Source organism: Agelaius phoeniceus, chromosome 17, assembly GCF_051311805.1.
Source record: "Agelaius phoeniceus isolate bAgePho1 chromosome 17, bAgePho1.hap1, whole genome shotgun sequence".
NCBI lineage: Eukaryota > Metazoa > Chordata > Aves > Passeriformes > Icteridae > Agelaius > Agelaius phoeniceus.
Window position 1 is genome coordinate 14,002,477 of NC_135281.1, and position 16,155 is coordinate 14,018,631.

Below are 16,155 nucleotides of genomic sequence, written 5' to 3' on the forward strand. Positions count from 1 at the left end.
AAAGGTTACATCATGAAAAGGTTATCACTCGTCCTGCACTACTTCTGATGGCAGAAATAACAGAATTGCAGCCGATTCCACACTTTTGTGGCTGCTTGGAAAGTTCCCAAAGTGTTTTGCAGCCTTGCTCTTCCAGGCAGTGCCTTGGAGGACGCAGGTGCCAGAACCTGCAGGCAATCAAGCCTGACCTGAGGAGCTCCCTGCTTCAGAAGGGTTTTGTGTCACAAAAGGTTCTGTGCTCCTATTGCAGAGGGGCAGAGTGACCCTTCAATCCCCTCCTACTCCCCTCATCCCTCTCCTTCAATCTGGGGTCTATTGTTGTCTTCTGGTAGTCATTAATTATTTTTGTGCATCAATCTGTCTTGCTTTGAAAAGGCAGATTGATACACAAAAGGCAGGAGCCTCCCTTGAAATTGAAAATTTAAACCCCCTCTCTCCAAATGGTTATAATTTTGAAATTAAGGGGCTCTCAGAGGAAAGATATGGGAAGAGAATGCACATCTTGTAACCTAAGACAATGTGCATTATGGATGTGTCTAGATACAATATCTAGAGATATTATCACTTAGGATTTTCTTGATTTGAGCCATGGCAGCTTGAAAGGCTTGTGTGGCAGGAGAGCCTCTGTGCTAAAGGAGTCCAGAGATCTGTCCCTGCTGTAAATTCCTCCCCTGCCTCGTGGGTTATTGTTCCTTCCCAGGCTAATGAAGTGTCAGGGCACAAAATACTGCTTTTAGCCCTGAGATCCAAAGCCAGGTACACCATTCCTGTATTTTAACTAGAAGACAGGGTTGTTTTTTCTCCTCGTGTAGTTCTCCTTTCCCTCTCACTCCATGAAAAGCAGAGCAGGAAGCTTGTTCAGCCTGGGATCTGAGCTTCATGTTTTCTCCTCTGTAGCAGGACAGGGATTTTTCTGGAAATTTCCTTAATTTCCCCGTGGAGAGGGAAGTGAGGAGTGAACACAGCCAAGCTGTGCAGGCTCCCCCTGCTCTTCCCATTCCTTAGCAAAGAGCCTGGAGATAAAAAAGAGCAAAAAGAGCCTGAATAACTCCCCAAAACTGAGGCTGGAATTTCCAAAAGCTCTCAGTGACAACCTGTGGCTGGCACACATTGGTGGCCAAGGTTTCCTAAGAGCAAACACACAGGAGAGGGCAGAGCTGAGTGCTCCCTACACTGTAAAACAGAGGATAAGGGTGAATTCCTGCTGGGCCTGGGCTCAGTTCAGCCCTTTCCAGTTCTGTGGCTGCTGCTGCCCCAGCCCCTGTGCCAAAGGCGAGGCTGATTTCCATGGATTTCCCCCTTTGAGCAGTGCCAGCATTCCCGGAGCCATTCCCTGGCCACAGCCACTGGGAGCCCCTGGGTTTCTGACTCTCATTTAAACTCACAAACCCTTGGAAGCTGTTGCTTTCTGATCCACTTTCGAGCAGCCTGGAATTCAGGCAGTTTCTGGTGCCACCTTGTGTCGCAGGGGAGCAGATCTGTGGAGCTGCCACTTCCCCTGGGCACTGGGACATTGTGGGTTTGACTTCTTGACTTTGGGGTGCAGCATCAGAGTGAACAAGGTGACACCACCAGGGAGGTGCAGAGGGTGAGACTTCTGCATGAAACGAGTTTGAAGCAGTTGGAAATGAATTAAATGATGAATTGGTGCTTTGGCTTTTCCTGGAATCGTTCAAGGCCAGACTGGACAGGGCTTGGAGCAACCTGGGATAGTGGAAGGTGTCCCATGGCAGGAGATGGAATGAGATGAGCTTTAAATTTCTTTTTCAACCCAGAGATTCTGTGATCCCATGATTTCCTTTATTGCTGTTTGCTGCTCACAGTGAGGAGCCCAAAGGGAATTGCTCAGGGAGATGAAGAATTGTTATTTTTGGCAATGTGTGGGCTGTCCTTTCCCTTGATGCTGACCATGAACCACTGTCAAAGGCAGAAAGCTGCTGAGAACATTTTTGTTGTTCCAAATTCAGCAGCTGAGTCGTTTGTGTATTATCAATCAAGGGAATTGCTAAATGCTCCATTGCTAATTACTGATTTGCTTAATTTATGTGTCAAGCTGCCACTGTGCTTTGCAGATGTATTTTACAAATAAGTGAAAAATAAGAAAAGAAGCCAAAAAATGACACTCCCATCCATCAGACCTCGTGTACCAATTTCTTCATTGTAATGAGCAGATGAATTTTCTCTACCTCCAAGTTCCTACTTTTATTTATTTTCCTTTTATGGATGCCCCCATTATGCATTCAGAATACGGAATTAATTAAAAAATTAACTCATATTACCCAAAAAAATTAAAACTCACATTTTATGGGAAAATATTTATTTTATGGTGTATCAGATGAAACATATAAAAGTTTAAATTTTCTTCATGAGTGAGGGTGCTGCAAAAATGGGCAGAATTTTGCTGAGCATCACTAGATGTCACCCTCGACCTGAATTTAGTTTCACAGAAGTTTTATTTTAAATTACTCATCTTCTGTTCTCATACTCCCCCCTCTTTTCCCCCCTTGCATTTAATGCATCTCCCAGTTCAGTGCAGCACAAACTGTTGTGCATCAATATTTTCCTTGCTTAAAACCAGAATCAAAATTAGGCCAAATGGAAATTGCTGGAATTTGCAACACCATCAATTTCTGTGCTAGATCAGCACTGAGGGAACAGAAAAAGCAAAACCTCCTGGGCCAGGGTTTCTGTCTAAGGGGTCTGGCTGGATTTTGTTCAGGTCTTGCTGGAATCTCCATTGTGGGAAATGAAGAGGAATGCTGAGGTCAAACCCCCATAAAGTCACAAGGAGCTCTCACTTCTCTGTTTCAGCACCATTTCCATAGGAGAAAAAAAAAAGAAAAAAGAAAAAAGAAAGGGCCCTTTTATAAAACAGGTGTAGGCAGCAATTTTCAGGTGAAGCGAGTTTGCAGGGAAAGGCTTTGTTTTTCAACTCTGAAATTCCTTGTGAGAGCATTCCAGCCCTGCTGGAACATTCATGCTTGAATGAGAGGCAAAAATGTGTTTATGAAGTTCATGCTGTATTTGTGTATTTATTTAAAGAATAATTTAATTCAGCTCTCATTTTTTTAACCTGAAATAACTTATTTCATGGTGTTCTTTTCTTAGGTGTTAAAAGGTTTAGGAAAATTCTTTAATGAAATGAAAAAGAGAGTTTTGCCTATTAAAATAATTAAATAAAAATAATTAAAATAAATAATTTTAATTTAATAATTAATAATTAATAATTTTAAAATAATTTGAAATAATGAAAATAAATATTACATATTTAGGTTGACTGAACACATACTGGTCATAGATTTAGGAGGTTTTTTTCTTTAGCTTCCACAAAAAACCACAAAACAATGAGTCCACAAGGGGTTATCTGATATTGGAAAACTCTTTGGGGTTTAAAATTTCAGGGAGCAGGCAGGGAATTTGGTTTCTGGCCTGTGAAGTCACTGTGAGATAACAGAGACCAGGAGTGGGTGCTCATGGCTTGTGGCTGGAAGGAAATTTGGGAAAAGGTGTTCAGAACCTCTGGGAGTAAATCTGAGAGAATCCATTCTTTTTCACCTAAAAACCATGAGGTTTAAGGAGAGAATTGGGATTCTTCAGCCTGGAGAAGCTCTGGGGTGGGCCCAGTGCGGCCTTGCAGGGCCTGGAGGAGCCAAGAGCAAAGATGGGGAGGGAGGATTTCCAAGGGATGGAGGGACAGCACCCAGGGAATGGCTTCAAATGGACACAGAACAGGTTTGGGTTGGGTATTAGGAAAAAATTCCTCCCTGTGAGGGTGGTGATGGTGATGCCCTGGCACAGGAATTCCCAGAGCAGCTGTGGGAAGTGTCCCAGGCCAGGCTGAACAGGGTTGATGTTTTTCTACAGCAAAACTTGCACTGCTGGTGGAAAACCTTCACCTGGTGCATTGTTCAGACCATGCACAAAGAGTTCTTGTTCTTGCAGGTTGGTTCCCAGCCTTTCCCCATCATTTCCATCCCCTCTGCAGGGTGGTTTGTTCCTGCAGGGAATTTTCCTGTGTTTGCTGCAGCTCCTGATTCTGGCAGTTGCTGGAATCCATTCACTGAGAGCAGAGAAAGGGAAATTACACCAGAGCCTTTATTCAAGGGAGGTGTAATTAAGGGCTTCAGATTAATTGAAGATGTTTGCTCCAAGAGTGGCAATTGAGCTGTTCTGACTAAGTGCTTGCTCCCAGCCTCTCTCATCCCTGCAGAACCTTTGGTGAGAGACTCCTGTCATTTCCCCACCCTGAAATGTTCTGTGCTGCTGCAATCATGTTAGAAAGAGAAGTTCCTTGGGATTCTTTAATTTCAAAAGAAAATCGTTGTTCCTCAAGGGCTGAGGATTCTAAGGGGGAGCAGGCCAGTGCTAGAAATGTGACTTTGAGTGAATTAGTTGCTATTTTATTTTAACCAAATGGCTTCAGATAGCTGTCAAAGAAATGTGTTTCCCATGAATCCTTTTTCTAGTTTAGTGAAAAATTTCCATCTGCCACTCTGGACATAGAGCACTCAGAATTGAGGGCGTTGAAAGACAATCTTTTATTAAATATTTCCTTAGAAGACCTGGATTTAGTCAGGCCCTGTTACATTATTGGCTGTGTTAGGCTAACACTCCATCCAAGACTTACTTTAAATCAGTTCAAACGATTAAACCCTGCTTATATCAGCAGGTATTGACCTTCCATTTAACTTCCAGTGCCTCGAGTGATCTGGGAGAGTTCATTCCCAATCCTTTCTCTCCCATTTCTTGCTGCAGAGCTCAGGCACTGATGGATGGGGTTTGTACTGTGAGCCAGAGCCCACCCTGGGCTCAGAGTGATCAGAGGCACCTGCTCTGCCCTGGCCCCTCAGCTTCCTCTCTTGTTTCTGTTATAAAGCTGCTTTTAGAGCAGCAGAGGAAGGACACCCGCTCACCAACCCCTAACGTTTTCAATTCCTGTTGCTTCTTAAAAACTCTGCTTTGCATTGACACTTCAGAGCTTCTGATTTTCTCCTCTGCCTCTGCTTGGGGGAGAAGAACTTTCAAAAGGTGAAAAGTTCCACCTTCCAGCTGTGTCTGCTCAGAACTTTCAGTGTCCCCATTGGTTCTGACCCAGGTTTGTGATGTTGCAGGAGCCACCACAGGAAGGTGGGCAAACCAAGGTGTGTTTCCCCTGCAGCTGCTGAAGTGTTTTTGTCAAGGCTGGGGTTTGATTTCAGGAATGCTTCGCTGGCAATTCCCTCTCCTAACCACGATTCTCTCCACCAGTACAGACAGCAAAGAGCATTCAAATGCACAAGATTCCTCTAAAGATGCACAAGATTCCTCTTAATGCACAAGATTCCTCTAAAGATAAACAGTATTTAAAATGCTGTTTATCTTTGGAGGAATCTCGTGCATTAATCTGCAGGTGCTTCCCCCCAGTATGCAGCTCCCCATGCTGGGGTTTGGAGATGTGTTAAAATTGCTGCTGTGCATAAAAACACTGCTGGGAACGTTCAGCATTGTGTTTGGAGCTCCTCAGGCAAACTTCCTTACATTTACATGGAATTTATGTGGGAACTGACATGTGTTGTGTGTTCAGACAGACGCAGTGTAATCAATCATAATAAATAGTAATAAATCATCATTTCAGTATTTAGCTCAGTGATTTCAGGAAGGCACTGGAACATAAACATCAGTTTAGGAAAAGCAAACAAACAACTTCTACATTTTTTTGGTCTTTCCACAGAGCTGCCATGAGGAAGCCAAGCATCATTATTGTTTCTTTCAGTTCTCAGCATAAAAGGAAGTAACACTTAATAAAAGCCATTGGCTGCAAGATTTCATAAGAGAGAGAGGCAGAGAGAGAGAGGAGCAGCACGCTGTGCAGAAGCAGGTGTGATTCATGAATAAGCTGCTCTTTGGCACCCTGTAGGATACTGATGAAACAAATAGAGTTTCCCCAGACATGGATAATACAAGAACAGCAGACACTTTTTCACAGGTAAAGCACAAAGTGTTATGGCTGGTGTGGAAGTGCTGCTTGTTGTGTGTAGCTGAGATGGTTTATCAGAAACTGGGGAGGACTTGGTGCTTTATTGGCAGGGCATTTGCAGCAGGTTTTGGTGTAATGGGCTATTATGTGATGTGAGCTCAGCCTGCTCTAATCTATCACAGAGTGTTTGCAGAAGGTGTGCAGGAGACAACATTTTTCTGTGCTTTATTCTTGAGAAAGTTGAAATGTGCAAAGTTTTCCTGATACAAGGAGAGGAAATCAGTCTTTCTCCTGCCATGCTAGAGAGGTTTTATTAACACTTTATATTATCTGTGCTAAAAATTTCCATAAGGTAATTGGAGGGGAGAAAAAAAGTGCTTTATATTACAGGCAAAAGCAGTCTTTTGATAATCCCACTGGAATCTGAGGTGATTGATATGCCAGGATTGAATATACATCAGCTTGCAGCACCGTGGGTTTGTCTGAGTGCCTGCCACACACAGAGACTTGGAGCATTCTGCTTGTTTCAAAATTTGGGAGCACCTGGGGAATTGAGGGAAGATCCTCTGTGTCTGGGAGAGATGATGGGATTGGCAGAGGGAAAAGAGAAATCAGGGAAAAGGGGAATCAGGGAAAAGGGGAATCAGGGAAAAGAAAAATCAGGGAAAAGAGTAGTCAGGGAAAAGGAATCGGGGAAAAGAGGAATCAGGGAAAAGAGGAATCAAGGAAAAAGAGGAATCGGGGAAAAGAGGAATCAGGGAAAAGGGGAATCAGGGAAAAGAGCAATCAGGGAAAAAAAAGCAATCAAGGAAAAGAAGAATCAGGGAAAAGAAGAATCAGGGAAAGAGCAGTGAGAGAAAAGAAGGGCTGTGCTGTGTGCAGGCTCTGAGCTCTCCTGGCTGGCAGGGGTGAGGGCTGGGGAGGATCCAGCCGTCCTTGCTTGGCTCCCCTCGTTCCCCAAGTGTGAGAGATTTGCCAGGCCAGGCTCTGGCAAACCCCAGAGCAATCCCACAAACGAGGAGGAAAACAAAACCTATCTCTGGCTTTGTGGTTTGTCACAGGGGAAAAGGGCAGGGGCTGCCCTTGCACATTTTCAAAGTTCTTCTCCTCCAAGCAGAGGCAGAGGTGAACGATCAGAAGGGCAGGGGCAGGGATGGGTGATCCAAACACTGAATTCTTGAACTGGGGTCACCTCAGTGATCCTAACACTGAATTCTTGAACTTTCCACACATTCATTGCTGCACCTGAAGCGCCATGAAACTGCAGCAGGTTTTGGTGTGATGGGCTGCTCTGTGGGCTGTATCAGCCTCTCCTCCAGCTCCCACCTGGCCCTGCTGCAGGAGATGCTGAGGTGCTTTGGTGCCAGAGGGGCTGGGAGGGCACAGTCCCAGCCCTGGCAGGGTTTCCCCTCTCCCTGCTGCCTTGGCACAGCTCAGCAACCTCTCACCTTCCCTCTTGCACTGCTGGGGGTTCAGGGGCTGTGGAAACAATCAAATGTTTGCTGCCAGAGAGGGCTCGGCTGAGCGAGAGCAAACAGGAAACCACGGCCAGGTGGTGCCACTTGTCACCGACTGTCACCCCCAGGAAAGCACATGCACAGGGCTCAGCTGTAGGAGCACCAAAATACCCACAAAGACAAACGGTGCCTGAGAAAAGCGAGATTTAAACTTCTTGTGAGCTCCTTTGAGGAGTTCATGTCTTCCTGAGGCTTCTCATCTGAGAGCTGCTCAGATCATGGTGCAAGGCCAGACCCTCTTGCTTTTCCACCCTGCTTCACTTTAATCAACTGCTCTAAAGTACTTTATCCCCATGGATTTCCCCTACAATTTTCATTAGGCTTTTTCTTAAAGGCCACCTCTCTTAGATGATTGATTTTTTTCCCTCTATCTTTTTTTTTTTTTTATTTCCATGGTCTTTTCTAAGGTAGCTGAAAGTGGATTTTCACTCTGTACTTACCAAGGGATCAATTCTATTTAAATATTTCCATATTTTCTGATCTGTGTATTCATGAATGTGCACCCAGCAGCTCTGGTGGCCTGAGGGACAGGGATGAAGCACATCCTGAGGTGTGTTCCCTTCAGTATCCAAAAAAAGTTAAATTTCTTGCTCCTGAGCCATTTGGAGCTCCTTGTCCCATTCTCAATATTGCCAAAATTCCTTTGAGGTTTTGATGTTGTTACCATCAATCTCTCCACACCTTTATACCAGTAAGAAATAAATTACAATAAAATATATTTTCATATACCAGTAAGAAATAAAATACAATAAAATACTGTTCTTTGGGATCTTTTATTGTATTTTATTATTTTAATATTATTTATATATTTATTTGATTTTTTCCTTCAGCTCCTCCAGGAAATGGCAGAATGAATATTCTCAATATTCATACTTCCAGGAGCACAATGAATATCCCCAAGCCTTTTTTTGAACAGAAATTATTTTCTGACTTTAGGACCCAGCTTAAATAGATGTCCAGGTAGCTGATCCTGAGGAATCTGCCCATTTGAAAAAATAGTGTATTTCTAAATTATTAATGTGTATTTTTAAAGTATTGAGACCAGAACAAAACCATTTCTAGAGACAAGGATCACATCCTGCTGAATCTGTCAGACTTCAGGAGGAGATGGACAAGGAGAAATTCACCTCAATGTTTTTCCAGGATGATTTATCAACACCCCAGGAAAAGCCAGGTCAGAAATTATACATCAGCAGATGGGTGCTCGTTGGGTTTTTTTTTGTTTTTGGTTTTGCTTTTTTGTTTTTTTTTTTTTTCAAACTCTTAGTCCGTGTTTTGATTAGAACATAATGAAGGGTTTGTTCATTAAATGTTCCAGGTAATTACCAGGGAACTCGTGGCGCCCCTGGATCCTCAGTGAAACGTGCATGAAATCAGTGCTGCTTTCTCTCTGTCACCCTCACTCCTCTTGCTTAGCAGGTGTTAATGTGATTTAATAAACCTCCAGCAGGGTGAAATCTCGTGTTCAGCATTTAGCAATTTCAGCAGCCCAGAGTGAATCTTTCTTTTACGAGACATGAGGGGCCCAAGGTGAGATTGTGAGCAGAGGGGTGCACGTTTTTCTCCAAAAAAATTAGATGTGGCTGTTAAGTAGCCCAGCAATCTTTGTTTCGTCACAAAATTAATCTGACCCTCACGTTAAAAAGCAAATATGATAATCCTTGATACTTCTTATCACTGTGGATTATTTTAATTACAATCACTAAAGGCACAGAAGGTTATTATTTTAGTAGCAAACTGAAATGCTCCCGTATGAGCCACCTCCTTTATTCTATTTCAGTCCCGTTTGTAGCAGAGCATTTAAACTGTCCCTCAGTACACCAAGAAACTACTGGGTAAGTTCACACTGAAGGATTGCTTTGAAATCAAGTCTAATTTAAAATATCCAGGCCACAGAGTGTGGTGGTGCTGAGGCTGGTTCTGATAAAGCAGCAATGGTGCCTGAAGGAGATTCCCAGGAAATATCTCTGCCTTGGAAATAAAAGCTCACAGGCTGGATGGAGTTCTTCAACATTTTTAAATCTCTGCCTGCCCCTTCCCCCTGGGAAAGCAGTGGGGGAACCTTCAGTCCTTTGCAGGCTTGCACTGAATTAAAGTGCAAAACCAGGTTAGACGTGGCCCAAAGTTTAATCCTTCTTAAGAAGAATTTATTTAATTGTTTCATTTGTTTAATTCTTCTTAAGGATGTGTAGTGGTGGGAGACTCCATCATTTTCCTTGGATGGCTCAGTGTTATCCTTATATTTTCCAAACATCTCAGCAGAACCTCTTTTGCTGTAATGTCTCTCTTTTGCTGTAATGTCTCTCTTTTGCTGTAATGTAATTTCTCTCTTTTGCTGTAGTTTCTCTCTTTTGCTGTAATGTAATTTCTCTCTTTTGCTGTAATTTTCTCTCCTATTTCTCCTTACCCCACCACAGAGGGAGCCTCCTGCTCCTTCCCTTTTGGCATCATCTCTTTGTGACCCTGTGCCTGCCCCAGGCTGTGAAACCCCAACCCTTCCCTTGGAAATCCCATTTTTCCAGAGCTCTGCTTACTCTCATTATCCTGAGCTGGGCTCCTCCAGCTCTGTTCTGGAGGCATGGAAATCTCCCCCCCTGTTCCAGCAGGATCCCCTGTCAGTGCTCAGCACTCTTATTTCAGTGTTTTGCTGCTGTCTGGAACCTCCCCGAGGGAAATTCCCTTTTATTGCAGCAGCACCATGCTGGGAGCTGCTGTCACTTTGCAAGCTGCTCAAACTTCTGGGCTTTTTCTGCCAAAAATGTGTTCTTCAGCCAGTGCTTGTGAAGCTGGCAGCTCCTGCTGAACATCCAGATTTTATTTTTTTTTCCCTTCCCTCTGCTTGCTGAATTATAGATTATTGCTGCTCTCATTTGTCAAGGCTGTTTGGAATTCCAATCCCCCTCGCAGTTCTTTCCAGCTGCCCATCAAAATCTGCAAATTTAATAAAAATAATCTCCAGTCCTTCAGCAGATCACTGATGAAACAGTGATCAAATAGCACAAAACTACACCAGTCTCCTGTGCAAGCACTCAATTTATCCTGAATTTTCACAGTGAAATTTCTTCACAAGTGTCATTTCCTGGTGAGTTCTCAGGGCTGATGGAGCAGGAGGCTCCTTGGTGATTGAGGGAAAATCTGAAGGGTGAGACCTAGAAAGTGTCATTTTTTCAGAGGGGATTTTAAGAAATGTCAAGGCTTTGAGATTCCTCAGTATGGTGATATTTTCAATATTGAAAATAGTTTAAATTGTTGGTATTGTGCTATGGACACATCACTGGGCACCAGTTTATATCTTCATGGTTTTGAGAACTGTTCTTGGAGAATTTGATGTTGTTGCAATCAATCACTCCATACCTTTATACCAGTGAGGAATAAATTACAATAAAATATCTTTGGGCTCCTCCAGCTCCTCCCGGAAGTGGCAGAATTTCCAATGTTTTCAAGGAAATCAAGCTCCTGCTTGATGAATCCCTTCTTCTTTGAATAAATGTTGACAGATACTATTCAGCCAGATGTGGATCTGCAAAAAATAATGCAAAACATTATTACAGATGGATAATTTATTTGATGAATAGCAGCTCTGTTTGACAAATAATATCAGTCTGTCTCTAGGCTACAGGATGTGGTATTGCCACATAAAAATGCCACATCAGTCACCTGGTTTGAGATTTCATGGAAATTGAAACTGGAGATACCCCAGTCCTAGGAGAAAACCACTGCCCTGGAAATGCTTGGCAGCACTCAGAACATTTTGGGCCGAGTTCAAACCTGGTGAAAGTGAGTAAATTAGGAGAGGGAAGTTGATAACACCAAGGTGGAAGTTTAAGGCAATCCAGATTATGTCTGTTGTCTTGAAAATCACTTAAATGGCACATTCAGCGTGCAGGCAGGGTGAAATTCAGTCAGATTTATGCCTCAAAATTAATGAATTCTCTGTAAAGCAGCAATCAGCCCTGCTCCTTTTGCTTGGAGGGGAAAGTGCCAGAAGCTGCTGTGGAGGGCAGAGGATTTGGAACAAGCCCTGCCAGCCCCTTCCCTGCATCCTGCACAGCCAGGGAGCAGCTGAGGATGTTCAATGTTTCATCAGGACGAGAGTGAGGAATGCTCAACAATGAAAAGCTTGACTGGAGCTGAATGGAAACCTCCCTGTCTGGTGCAGGGAGCAGGATTTCTGCATGGCTGGGCTTTGTTGTCTCAGGAGGTGGCAGAGCTGGGCTGGGTGAGCTGTGAGCTGCCCCTGGGATGGCGTGTGACCCTGTCACACCACAGTGAGTGACACTCCTGCCGGGCTGGGGCCACATTTCCAGGGCACACATCCCAGGAGCATTTCTGCAGCGGGATCCAGGCAGGGTGGAACAAGAGGAATAAGAACAAAAAGCCACAAGTGGCTCCCATCGCTCTGCAGACGGGGCAGGGAAGGGCTCTCAAGGGGCAGTGCAGGTCTGCAGGGTGGGATTGTCCCCTGGAGAAGCCCAGAGAGCTCAGGGGGTGCACAGGAGCCAGAGCCATCCTGTGTCCCTCTGGGCAGTGCATTGCAGGGTGAGGGTCAGAGAGAGCAGCCAGAGGGGCACATTTGGTGTTTGACCCCTGAGCAGTGCCCCACGTGCTGGGTGCTTCCCTCCTCTGCCCTGATCAAGAACCACTTGGATGATGTGGCTTTAACCACATCATTTCCTTCACGGGGTCTTGGCGGATCTGGGATTATCCCAGTGATATTTCTGCATGCACACCCTCTAGGGGGTCCTTTTGGGTAAATGGGAGAGGCAGGAAGGCCTGGGAGGGGCCATGGCAGGGCAGCGCTGGCAGCTGCCCCAGAGCAGGGCAGAAATCTCCTCTCTCCCCACTGAACACATTTTATACCAGGCCAAAAAGATAAAAACCTCACCTCCCCTTCCAGAGAATGTCTGGAGCCCCATGCTCTTCCTTCAATTGTGAATTCTTTCAAAGCACTTGTGTGGCTCTGCTGCATTTGGGAGGGTGATGACAATTTAATCTGTTTTAAACAGGCTGCTGTAGCCTGGCAGGTAAGTGAGGGCATTATTAACATAATCTCATGTATTTCCTTAATGTGCCTGCTTTGTAATAGAGGAATTTTGCCTCCCTCCCAACCTTCCTGACCCCTTCCCAACCCTCCTGCCTCCTTCCCTGTGCCTTCCTAACCCTCCTGGCCCCTTCCTTTGCTCCTGCACAGCCTGTGCTGGGCTCTGCACCTGGGTGTCCACCTGGAGAGCTTGGGAAGAACCTTTGGAAAGCCCTGGAATCTCTCCAGGTGGTCAAGCCATTCTCAGGGCACAGGGAACCGCTCGGATCTTGAAGTCTGGATAAAAAATGTCCAAGTTCCTGAGCTGTGCTGCTAAAACCTCCAGGCTCCTCCAAGCTCCCATCTCTGCTGAGGAGTGGCTGCCACATAGGGTCTGGCTCAAGGCAGGGTTGGTTTTTCCCCCCAAACCCCTGGCACTGCCTTGCTGCACTCAGGAGTGACACAAATTCCTGTGTGGGTTCATTGGCAGCTCAAGCTCCTGTTTTGGGGAGAGAAAAAGGGGAAGTGGAACTCTGGCTTTTCATGTGCTTCACTGAGTCCCCGTGGCAGCTGCACCTCCCTGTACCAACAGCAGTTTGCCCCCTCTTCACCCTGAGCATTTCAAATGCTCCTGGTTTTTCTTTCATGTTGTCCTGTGTGCAGGGCTTTGCACTCAAGATGAGACAGACTGCCATGCAAAATTGATGTTTTCACTTCTTGCCAGGGTTTCTAACTCAAAAGGGTTTCCCCCTGGCAGTTCTATCTCCAGATATTACCACCACATCTCCTAAAGTTGTAAAAGCCCCTGTATATTTGATATCTTGTGGACTTTGACCAGGTTTCAAAGGGAGATTATATTTGCTGGTCAGCTTGTCAGTAGAATATAAAATATGAGGGAAATTGTAATTTTATGGCAGCTACTGTGACTGTGTCATGAGCACTCTGTATCCTCCACAGCCTGATGAAAAACCAGTCTCTAAAAACATTTGATTGACTTTATTCTTTTTTCTAGTTAAGCCAGGAAAAAATCCTCAAAATCATGAACATGGTGAAAAATAAAGAAGTGAGCATTGAAGGAGCTCTGCATTTGGCACAGAAGGAGGTGTATGCTGAAAAGGTAAGGCTGCTCCTTTGATGTGCTCGGTGATATGTTCAGATGTTCTGGAGAGCCCTGCTGAGTGAGGAGGGTGTCTGGGTTGCTCTCAAGGATACACTCCTGGTTTGGGAGCCACAAAGAGCCCAGTTCCCAACCCAGCAGGGCAGGTACAGCTGGCTGTGCTGCCTGTGCCCTGTGTGATGGCTGCTCCATGGAAATGCTGGCATTGCCTGCATTGGGGCACTCAAACCCATACAAGGGTTGTTATTCCAAGGGTAGCAGCGAGTCCTGCATTAATAAATATGGGGCAGAATCTGGAACTGCAGCATCTCAGACTGGGTTGGGTTGGAAGGGACCTTAAAGCTCGTCCTGTTCCACCTCCCTGCACCTCCCATGTCCCAGGTGCTCCAAGCCCTGGCCAGCCTGACCTGGAACATTTCCAGGGATCCAGGGCTGCTCTGGGTAACCTGTGCCCGCCCTCCCAGGGAGGAATCCCTCCCCAGTATCCCACCTAACCCTCCTCAATTTCAGTGTGAAGCCATTCCCTGTGTGCCATCCCCTGTAAATCCTCTCTCTCCATCTTTCCTGCAGCTCCCCCAGGCACTGCAAGGCTTCTCTCCTCCGGGGCCTCATCACCCTCACAGTAAAGAATTCCTCCCTCAAATTCAATCCAAACTCACTCTCTGTCAGTGTGAAGCCATTCCCCCTTGTCCTGTCCCTGTCCTTGGGAATAATGTCCCTCTCCACCTTCATTAAGGTGATTAACAAAAGTCAGGAGGGTTTTTCCATCTGCCTCCACATGGAATCCTCCAGGGTTGTTTCTGCTCACAGAGAGAGATTTCACCTGAGCACAGCAGGATTTGGGTGTCCCAAGGTTATCCCAGCATGGGATGTGTTGCTGATTTCTGTTCTGTTTTCCAGGATCCCCAGGATTTGTTAACTGGGTCCCAATTTAACTTCATTATCTACAAATACAAACACTACCGGTGGCAGAAACGGATTCTGCAGGTAACCCTAACAATTCTCACCTTTGGTGCAGTGTCTAAAAATCCAACAAAGCCAGCTTCTGATAATAACAACACCTGATGGTGATTTCCTGCTTTCATGAAGTCAGGGACTAAGGTTTCATGGTTTTTTTCCTGGATTTCAATAAAACTTCTTGTAGTTTGGACAGCATTTGATAATGAACAAGTCCAAATCATGCATGCTACAGGGTGGTTTTTATTTACTACATCTTAATTGTACAAAATGTAATTTTTCCAGCATTATCCACCCTTTTTTTGTAATGAAAACTTATTTCTTTAGACATAAAGTGGAAAAATGGAGAGACATGTTGTAGATGTGGAAGTTATCAGTCTGGGAATCTGGATTAGCTTAATTTCAGTTCTCTAATTACCAGCAGCCTTGAAAAGTCAGAGATAATCTCGAGAAAAGTTCTGCTTTGGACATTTCCTGCTATAAACAGGACAGAGGGAAAGGCCACAGTGTGGGCATTTGGTGGTGTGGTCTGTACAAGTTTTAACTTTTAACTTAGCACTGCTTTTCAGAGCCTGAAGGAGTGAGGAACTGGGTGAGTGGTTTTGCTGTTAGTTTGTGCTGAAGGGGAAGTTTGTGCACTGGCGTTTGAGATATGGAGAATTTAAAAAGAAGTAATATTCCAGAGCGATAAATTGATGCATATTCATCAAAAGAGACGTGTGGAAACACAGCTTACAAGGAATATCTGGGGGTTTTTGTCACTAAAACAAATACTGGGCATTTTGTCACTAAAACAAATATTACATTCTTGGTGGCGGAATGTAATTTTTCAATTCTATTTATTCTGCTCTTTTATCTAAACACCATAACGTGGCAATACTGGCATTCTGCCTTTGCCTTTCAACAAAGACGTCCTCGAGTGATGCAGAATCTCCTCTTGCAGCTCGATTTCAGCAGCAGGACCATTTTCAACATCGAGAAAGGCACTATCAGGAAGCAGTTCCCTTTCTCCCAAGTCAGAGGCTGCGAGGACTCGGAGAGGAGGCGTTTCAGCATCCTGTTCCACGGCAGGCAGCACTACGAGCTGGAGGCTGTGTCCCTGGAGGACAAGAGGAAGGTGGGTTTGGGACAGCCCTGCTGCAATCCCAGCTGGGGCAGGGGCACCCAGCAGGAGCCAGGCACTGTGCAGGCAGCTGGGGCTGCAATTCCCTTCACAGAGAATATATATATATATTTATATGATATATTTATATGATATATTTATATGATATATTTATATGATATATTTATATTTATATATTTATATTTATATGATATATTTATAATTATAATTATAATTATAAATATATAATACATACTGTAATAATATATAAAAATAAAATAGAATATATTATAATAATATATAATACATATAATAATATTATTGCAATATATAATATATTATAATAATATGTATATTATATATATTATATTTCTTTTCTAGAAAGAAAAAAATTCTTATCTCATATTCGGAAATGTATATAATATTCAATATACAATATACAATATACAACATACAATATATAATATATAACATATAACATATAAA

The 16,155-nt window shown here is 44.2% G+C and overlaps 1 long non-coding RNA gene across 1 annotated transcript; it reads left to right on the forward strand.

The window, feature by feature from the left end:
* Positions 1-5,852: 5,852 nt before the first annotated feature.
* Positions 5,853-14,586, forward strand: LOC143695402 (uncharacterized). The gene is made up of 3 exons (XR_013184542.1): positions 5,853-5,965; positions 13,506-13,610; positions 14,511-14,586. It is a non-coding gene; the product is annotated as an uncharacterized LOC143695402 (long non-coding RNA).
* Positions 14,587-16,155: the final 1,569 nt, after the last annotated feature.